The sequence below is a fragment of the Canis lupus genome, chromosome 17, assembly GCF_003254725.2.
Source record: "Canis lupus dingo isolate Sandy chromosome 17, ASM325472v2, whole genome shotgun sequence".
NCBI lineage: Eukaryota > Metazoa > Chordata > Mammalia > Carnivora > Canidae > Canis > Canis lupus.
The window spans coordinates 11505963-11513042 of NC_064259.1; the positions used below are offsets into that span (position 1 = coordinate 11505963).

Below are 7080 nucleotides of genomic sequence, written 5' to 3' on the forward strand. Positions count from 1 at the left end.
TTTTTTGAGATCCAGATGGAGCCTTCTCAGAGGGCACATCACCGTGTAAAGACGTCTTTCCTCACGGCTGGGCCTCGAACCCGCTCTGGGCCGAGACCCCTGTGCCCGAGGCCCGCGGCGCCCCGCGCCTGTGTGCATCCGCCTGCCCACCCGTAGGGTCTCCCCGCTGCTAGACAAAGACCCTTTCTTTCCCCGTGGTCAGGAGGAGCCGAGGGGGCACAGTGGATGCATAAACATGGGCAGGAAGGCAGGCCGCCTGAAAGCTTCCAAAAGCCCCTTTCTGACAAATGAAAAATGTTGGTGACTTCGAGTCACAGGCCAGGCTTTTAACAACCCTCGGCGTATTTATTTAACCCAGTAAATATGTTTATTAGCAAGGCCGCCTCCTTTGTAGAGCAGGTAATGGATTCCCCATCTGGTTCTGCTTTGCAGACCGGGGCACGGCGGCCAACACCTAGCCTCCCCCAGCCTGGGCGGTGGAGGCCTGGCCGCCTTGCCTCCTGGAGGCCCCGGCCCCTCCGTGTGCGTAATTACAGCCGCTCCCAGAGAGGAGGAAATCCCCGGGCTGCGGCCCTAACTAGCCCGGGCCTTCCACCCCCAAAGGCCGTGTCTCGGAGGGGGGAAGAGAGGGGTCATAAAGCTTTCACGTTATTAACTTTTTCTTTCTGAAAAGAAGCCTGAAAAATACCATCGCACCACATTAAAGGCGTTACGTGAGCGCGGCCTCTGCCTAATGAGAGCCTCGGACCCCGGGCCACATGCGAGCCTTCGAGGGCCCCTGTCAGCGGAAACTTGACGCGGTGCCAGCCCTGAGGGCAGGGGCGTGGGGGGGGCGCAGGGTTCGGGCGGAGGTTTGCACCTGACCCCGGGGACCCGGAGCGGTGGGGTGCCACCAGGGGCTGCACCCTCACCGCCCTGGGAGGGCTCCTTCCCCCCCCGGGGGGCCTTAGGATGTCCTTCAGGAGGTGACAGGGAAGCAGGCTGCTGCCATCAGAATGGCTGGGGTCAGAACAGGTGTGGGAAATGCTGAGCAGGGAGGCTAAAGGTGTGATAGAGCCCCCTCTGGGCCAAGCCCCCCCAGAACCCCCCCCCCCAGATAGCAGGGCATAGGGCCCGGGGCCCAGGACTCAACCGCACCATGGCTAGGGATGCCCCCCACAGTCCTCTCCCCAGTCCCACCCATAGATTCCCAGCCAACAGAAGGGTTTGTGACTTTTAATGTGTTTGGATGTGTTGACAATGGGTGAAATCGTCTCCCTGGGAATTGCAGCCGAGGTCTGTGTGGGTGCAGGTACGTGTGGGGCAGCAGAGAGAAGGGGGCCGGAGCAGTGACAACCAGCTTTGGCCTCAGAGCTCATCCTGCACGTCTCATGACCTTGAGTGGGTCTCTGCTCTCAGGCTCTTAGGGCCTGATGGGTTGACTCTGAGCTCCCTCGTCCACGCTTGCGACGCCATGTGCTGAGGAGGGCGTGGGGGCCAGCAGGGGTCTGCAGCCAGGGCAGGTGGAGAGCACCTGCCCCTTCCCCCCTATCCCCACTGGCCTAAGGACTCACCTATCATGGGGTGAGGAGAAAAGCAGGCAAAGCCTTGGATCTGGAGAAAGAAGAGCCCCCCGCCCGGGTCCTAGAATCCAGGGGTGGACAGCCTGCCGGGTCCAGGGAGATGTCAGCAGCCCGGCCCTCTGGAAGTGATTGCCTCCACTCTGAGCTCCTAGGCGTAGGGGACAACTGTCCTGTCTTCTTCCCGATCACAGTATTGACTTCATGGTCCGGCCAAAAACAGGCCCCGGCGTGGAACTACTTGGTCCAGCTGTGCAGGTTGTGCACTGAGTGTCCCTGGGGGCACGCAGGGGCTTCGGGAGACCCTGATATCCGTGTGATGGAGCCCCGTGGGCTTGTGCCGTGCGAAAGCCCGCCCATCCCCTGGACTCCTGACGTGACAGCTGGCACAGCCTACTGTATACTCCGTGTAGACAGGGAGGTGGAGGCCCAGGGAAGTCTGGTTCAACTGGTATTTAATTTGCCTTTGTGATTAATACAGCAATTTTTGCACATTTTATCTCGCTTGATTGTCTTTGTGGGAGCAGGTGGGCGTTAACAACTCTATCTTACATGTGGGTGAAGGAGGACCATACAGGGGAAGGGACCGGCCCCGCTGTTCGGATCCGAGCACGGCCATCGCAGGCCAGGACGTGGGGCGGCCGATGGCTTGTCCAGGGCCCTGGCCACAGGACTGTGGGCTGCCCGTGACGCTGCCCACGCATCCTCTGTCCTTTGCAGGGGAAGGATCCTCAGGCATCTCCGCCTCTTCAGCACCTGCGTGTCCCTGGGAGGGAGCCGCTTGCATCAGCCTCGACTCTGGGTTCGGTTTCCAACTCTGCTGGCTCATTGCCCGTGAGCAAGCTACTTCCCTCCGTCCGTCCTTCCTTCATTCGCTCATTCAGTAACTATTTATTGGGTGCCTACTGTGTACCAGGCATGCGTCAAGCCCTGGGGATGCCCAAGTAAACAGCACGCACACACGCACACACACATCCCTGCACTAAGTGCTCCATCACCATCAGCTACACCCTCTGGGCTTGACCTCCCCCTGCCCGTTCTCCTGGTGCTTTGTAGGCGCAGTGACCTCTCCCCAGGGATCAGAGGAGGAGGTCAAGCTCCCTCTCTGGGCAGCCTCAGCCCTTGGGAGCCAGCGAGGGAGGCATGGGAAAATTACCCATTCATCCCTGTGCTCCCATTTCCTGGCCTGGGGTGGCTGAGCATTGTCATGCTTGAGCTGGTGATAATATATTCCATCACACAGTGCTCGTAACATTAACATCCGTGCTTGTCTTGGTGAATGATTTTCCCTGATACACAGAGCATTTCCTGTACCAGGCACCGTGCGCTGTTTATTTATAGGGTCCCTAAAGGAAGGGAGATGCCAGTTTCCTCGTATGTGAAGTGGGGGTGGAGGGTGGAGCTGCTTGGAACAGTCCTGTGTCCACAGGAGGGACTGCAATCGTTCGATTAAACTGTCTATGTGAATGACCTCACCTAGTGCTCGGGGCCTAGCAGGCAATCAGGAAAAAAAAAAAAAAAAGCCACCTATTTTTATGTTTAGTATTATTGGAGACATCAAATTCCACACAAGGAGGGAACATGTCTTTGCTTGCCAAAGATCAAGATGCCTGCAGCCTCTGCTCCGTCATTATTTCAGGGGGGTCCCTACCAGGTAAGTGCCACAAGGGAAAGGTTTGGCCGGCTGGGCCTGAACCTCCTGCTGCCTCTGCGTGGCACAGTCACAGCACTTTGCAGCCCCTCACGGGTCGGCATCAGCCTCTGTCTCCTCCAGAAACTTCCCTGACACTTGAAAGGAGGAAATCGGAACAGGCACGCCGGGCTTCTGGGCTGGGATTCTGCGAGGCCGCAGCTGTTGGCGTGCTTGCCCATCAAAGGCTGCGTGTTGGGACAGTGGAGGGCGGGAGGGGAGAGGAATTTGCAGGGTATCAGGGAACAGGTAAGTGCGCAGAATGGTCCTCAGACGTGCTCGGGAAGAGAAAAGACAGGAGCAAAGTCTGCTCGTGCTTAGAGGGGATCTGAGTCACTGCAGACGTGATGGTGATGCTTCTGGAAACATTAAAAGGGCTTTTGTTTTCACTCTCCAGGGCACTCAGGGAGTGATGGAGCTTCACGCCACGGCAAAGCGACAGTGAGCTTTTAGGGATTGTCGTCCTATTATAGTCGAGGAGCTGAGGCTCAGACCCGTTGGAAGTGAGGACCATGGAGTTAAATGACGTGAGTTCAAATCCCAGCTCCGCCTCGTACTAGCTACAGATCACTCTGGGGGAAGTTACTCATTCTCTGTACATCAGTTTCCCCCATCTGGAATATGGGGCTGATAAAATAGTACCAGGTGGCTGGAAAATGCTTAGAAGAGTGCCTGGCACCCAAACCAGCGCGAGGTAAACGTTGGCGATGATGGTGACGAGCTTACGGTCTCATCACTGGAGAAAAGCAGACTCAGGCTCTGAACCCGAGTGGCCCAGGCCTGTGCTCTTTCCACGAACCCTACGCTGCCTTATACTTAGGGAAAGGCACTGAAGAATATTAAGCAGAAATATGTCATACTAACACGAAGCCAGAGTATTAAGAGACAATTTGCTTTACCACTAGTGGCTGAGGGGGTGCACCAGTGGCCAGTCGGGAGAAAATCTGGGGTAGTGACCCTTGATCAAGGCCTTAAGCTCATTTGAAATTAAAACCGCTACTGTGACAAAAGCCTTAACATTATCTGAAAAACCCCACGATAGCTTCTCAGCTCATAGTACCCTTTACTAAGATTATTATTATGTTTTTTAGGGGTGGTTTCCTGAGCTCACTTTCCCGTGCCTCTGCGGTGCTCATTCTGTTCCCTGTGCCTGGAATGCCTCTTTATCTCCGAGTCCTGCCTACCCTTCAAGATTCAGCTCAAGCCCCACCTTCTCCAGGAAGACTTCCCTGACCACCTGGCCCACAGGGTTGGTCTCCCCCCCTGCATCTGGGTGCTCACTGGGCCAGGAGCACGCAGACCTGTGAAATGTGAATCTTTTACACCGACATAGAAGTCCTTTTCTGGAAACTAGACTGTAAGCTCCTCGGGACTGGTGTCCTGCCCTGAGTCTCTTTGTATTTTTTCTTCTCACTTTTGACTATGGATTACTGATTTTTTTTTTTTAAGATTTTATTTATCCATGAGAAACAGAGAGAGAGGCAGAGATATAGGCTGAGGGAGAAGCAAGCTCTGTAAGGGGAGCCTGATGCAGGACTTGATCCTAGGACCCCGGGATCACAGCCTGAGCTGAAGGCAGATGCTCAACCACTGAGCCACCCAGGTGTCCTGGATTATTGAATTTTTACAAGCTTACACACTCATGCTCACTGAGGTCTGGAGCCCTGGAATGACATTCTGTTTTTGCTGTTTTGGTTACAGCATCTTATCCCACTGCCCGGCTCTAGTAGACATGTATTCAGTCAGTTTTTCTTCCATTAAACAGACATGTGCTCAAGACCCACCAGGTGCAGACTCTAGGTGACTAGAGATGAAGGAACCAGGTTCATGGGGGGAACGGGGTGTGTAGCAGGGAAAACCAGATATGAACACAAGTAACTCCAGCCTGCTAGGTGGTGGGATGGAGGTAGGTGTTCGGGAATAGCACAAGCTGCCTGAGGATGTGACCTGCCTCTAGAGTCAGTGTGAATGCGTTATCAGAAAAGTGGAGAAGGATGCTTGCTTGGGTACAGGGGACAAACAGCAGGCTTCGAGGAGCTTAATAGGATTGGGGGATGATTAGCCGGAGGATGTGGCCAGAGAAGGAACTGGCTGGAGAGAGCCAGGAGAGGAAGGCCTTGAGGAAGCTCCCCTAACTCGGTGTTGGGCCAGTTTTCAGGATTTTTGGCAGGGTGTGTAATCTGTCGATCTGAGATGATAGACAGGGAAGCCTCTGTGGGTGACAGTGACCTAAATGTCAGTGAATCGGGGGGCTGGTGAAATACCCGCCAGGCAATGACCGAGGTGTGTAATATGGCCAACCCCAAATGGTCTGGATTTGCAAGGGCTATTTCTGTCCTGTCTGGGAGCGAGCCTGAATCTCTGTGCCACTTCCCTCCTCCCGGGAAGCTGTCTGTCCTGTGAGCTGGCAAGTCCCATGTTTTTGTGCCTGAAAAACCCTGCTCTCGTCCACCACAGGCGGCTCATAGCTTTCAGCAGAGGATTACTTAGAAAAACAAGTTAATGACTGTCCTTAGATCAGGCGAGGCTTGCTGGAAGAAGCAGGCATGCCCAGAGTTCATTTCACTCCAGTCTGGTGGGGGTGGGCTGAGAAAACACGTTGCAAATTCCATTCTAGGAAAAAAAAAAAAGAAAAGAATTCTTCACCCAGTCAAAGCGGCAATTTAGAAGGAGCGTGTGGGAACGGGGCGTCATTTAAAAATATAAAAGCAACTGTAACCCTCTTCTGAGTGTGGCAGGGCAAGGGAGGCAGACCTACCTGGGGAGATGGGGAGTGGGCTCTCGGCCGTGCTGTTCTTGGGGTCAACTGATGCGGCCCCCACCTCCCGCAGGAAACAGCTGGGGGCTCGCGTGTGATGTGGCGTGGGGAGACAGGGATAGGCAAGGGGGAGGGGAGGGGGCAGGGGGAGGGCAGAGGTGAGGCTCTGCTGGCTCTCCTCCATCAACACCGGAGACCACCAACAGGCCCGAGCTTCTGCTCTGCTCCCCACTGCTAGCGGCAGGCCAGCCCATTCGATGCTCTTCTAGAAGCGTTGAAGGTGTCTATGCTCACTTGTTCGCTCACTCAATAAACATCTGATGTCCTGAGCCTATGAGAACACCCGATGACACACAACCTCTTTGCCAAATGCTAACTCTGTAACCTGTGAAGTCTGTTAAGGCGCCAGTGGCTGTGAACAAATCTCTGGGAAGAGACACAACGAATGTGCGTGTGGCTGGGAATTACAGCGTGTCCCCGTCTTAGAAGAGCTCCAGGGCACTGAGGCTGGTGTTCTAGAAGCTGGAAGCGATGCCCGAGGCCCTGAGGGATAGACATATGTGCAAGGTGGAAGGAGGACAGCACAGAAAAGCAACGTATGCTTACCACGAGCAGGGCCTTAATACACACCACGCACCGCTTCTGATCTTTAAACCAATCCAGGTAGTTCTTGCTTGGGGGAGGAGGTGGGCCGAGATATCAGACCCCTTTCCGTGCATTGCAAATAGAGTATTTTTACCCCGAAATGGCTCACTAGTATTTTGTTTTGTAGCTCTATGATTTTATTAGCACAAACACCATATGCACATCAGCTGTGTGTCTATTCATTTTCTTCGCTGCGCAGCGAGGCATTGGGATTGGTGACCTCGATGGCCAGCTGGGCTGCTCTTCCCGCAGAGGTCCTGCAGTTCTTGGAGAAGACATTGTGAGCGATCTCCGCACAGTGAGACTTGTTGTTGCACATCAGCAGTACTTTTAGCTCCTTGCCATTGTGGGTGAGGAGCTTCTGGAAGCCACTGGGCAGCATGGGCTTTGTCTTCTCATGGCTCATGTAATCAATGTTGGGCATCAAG

General features: G+C 54.7%; 1 long non-coding RNA gene across 1 annotated transcript; it reads left to right on the forward strand.

Moving 5' to 3' along the window:
- The first annotated feature begins 2979 nt into the window (after positions 1–2979).
- LOC112665101 (uncharacterized) lies at positions 2980–6105 on the forward strand. Its single transcript, XR_003140217.3, has 3 exons — positions 2980–3213; positions 3647–3776; positions 4341–6105. It is a non-coding gene; the product is annotated as an uncharacterized LOC112665101 (long non-coding RNA).
- The last annotated feature ends 975 nt before the right edge of the window (positions 6106–7080 follow it).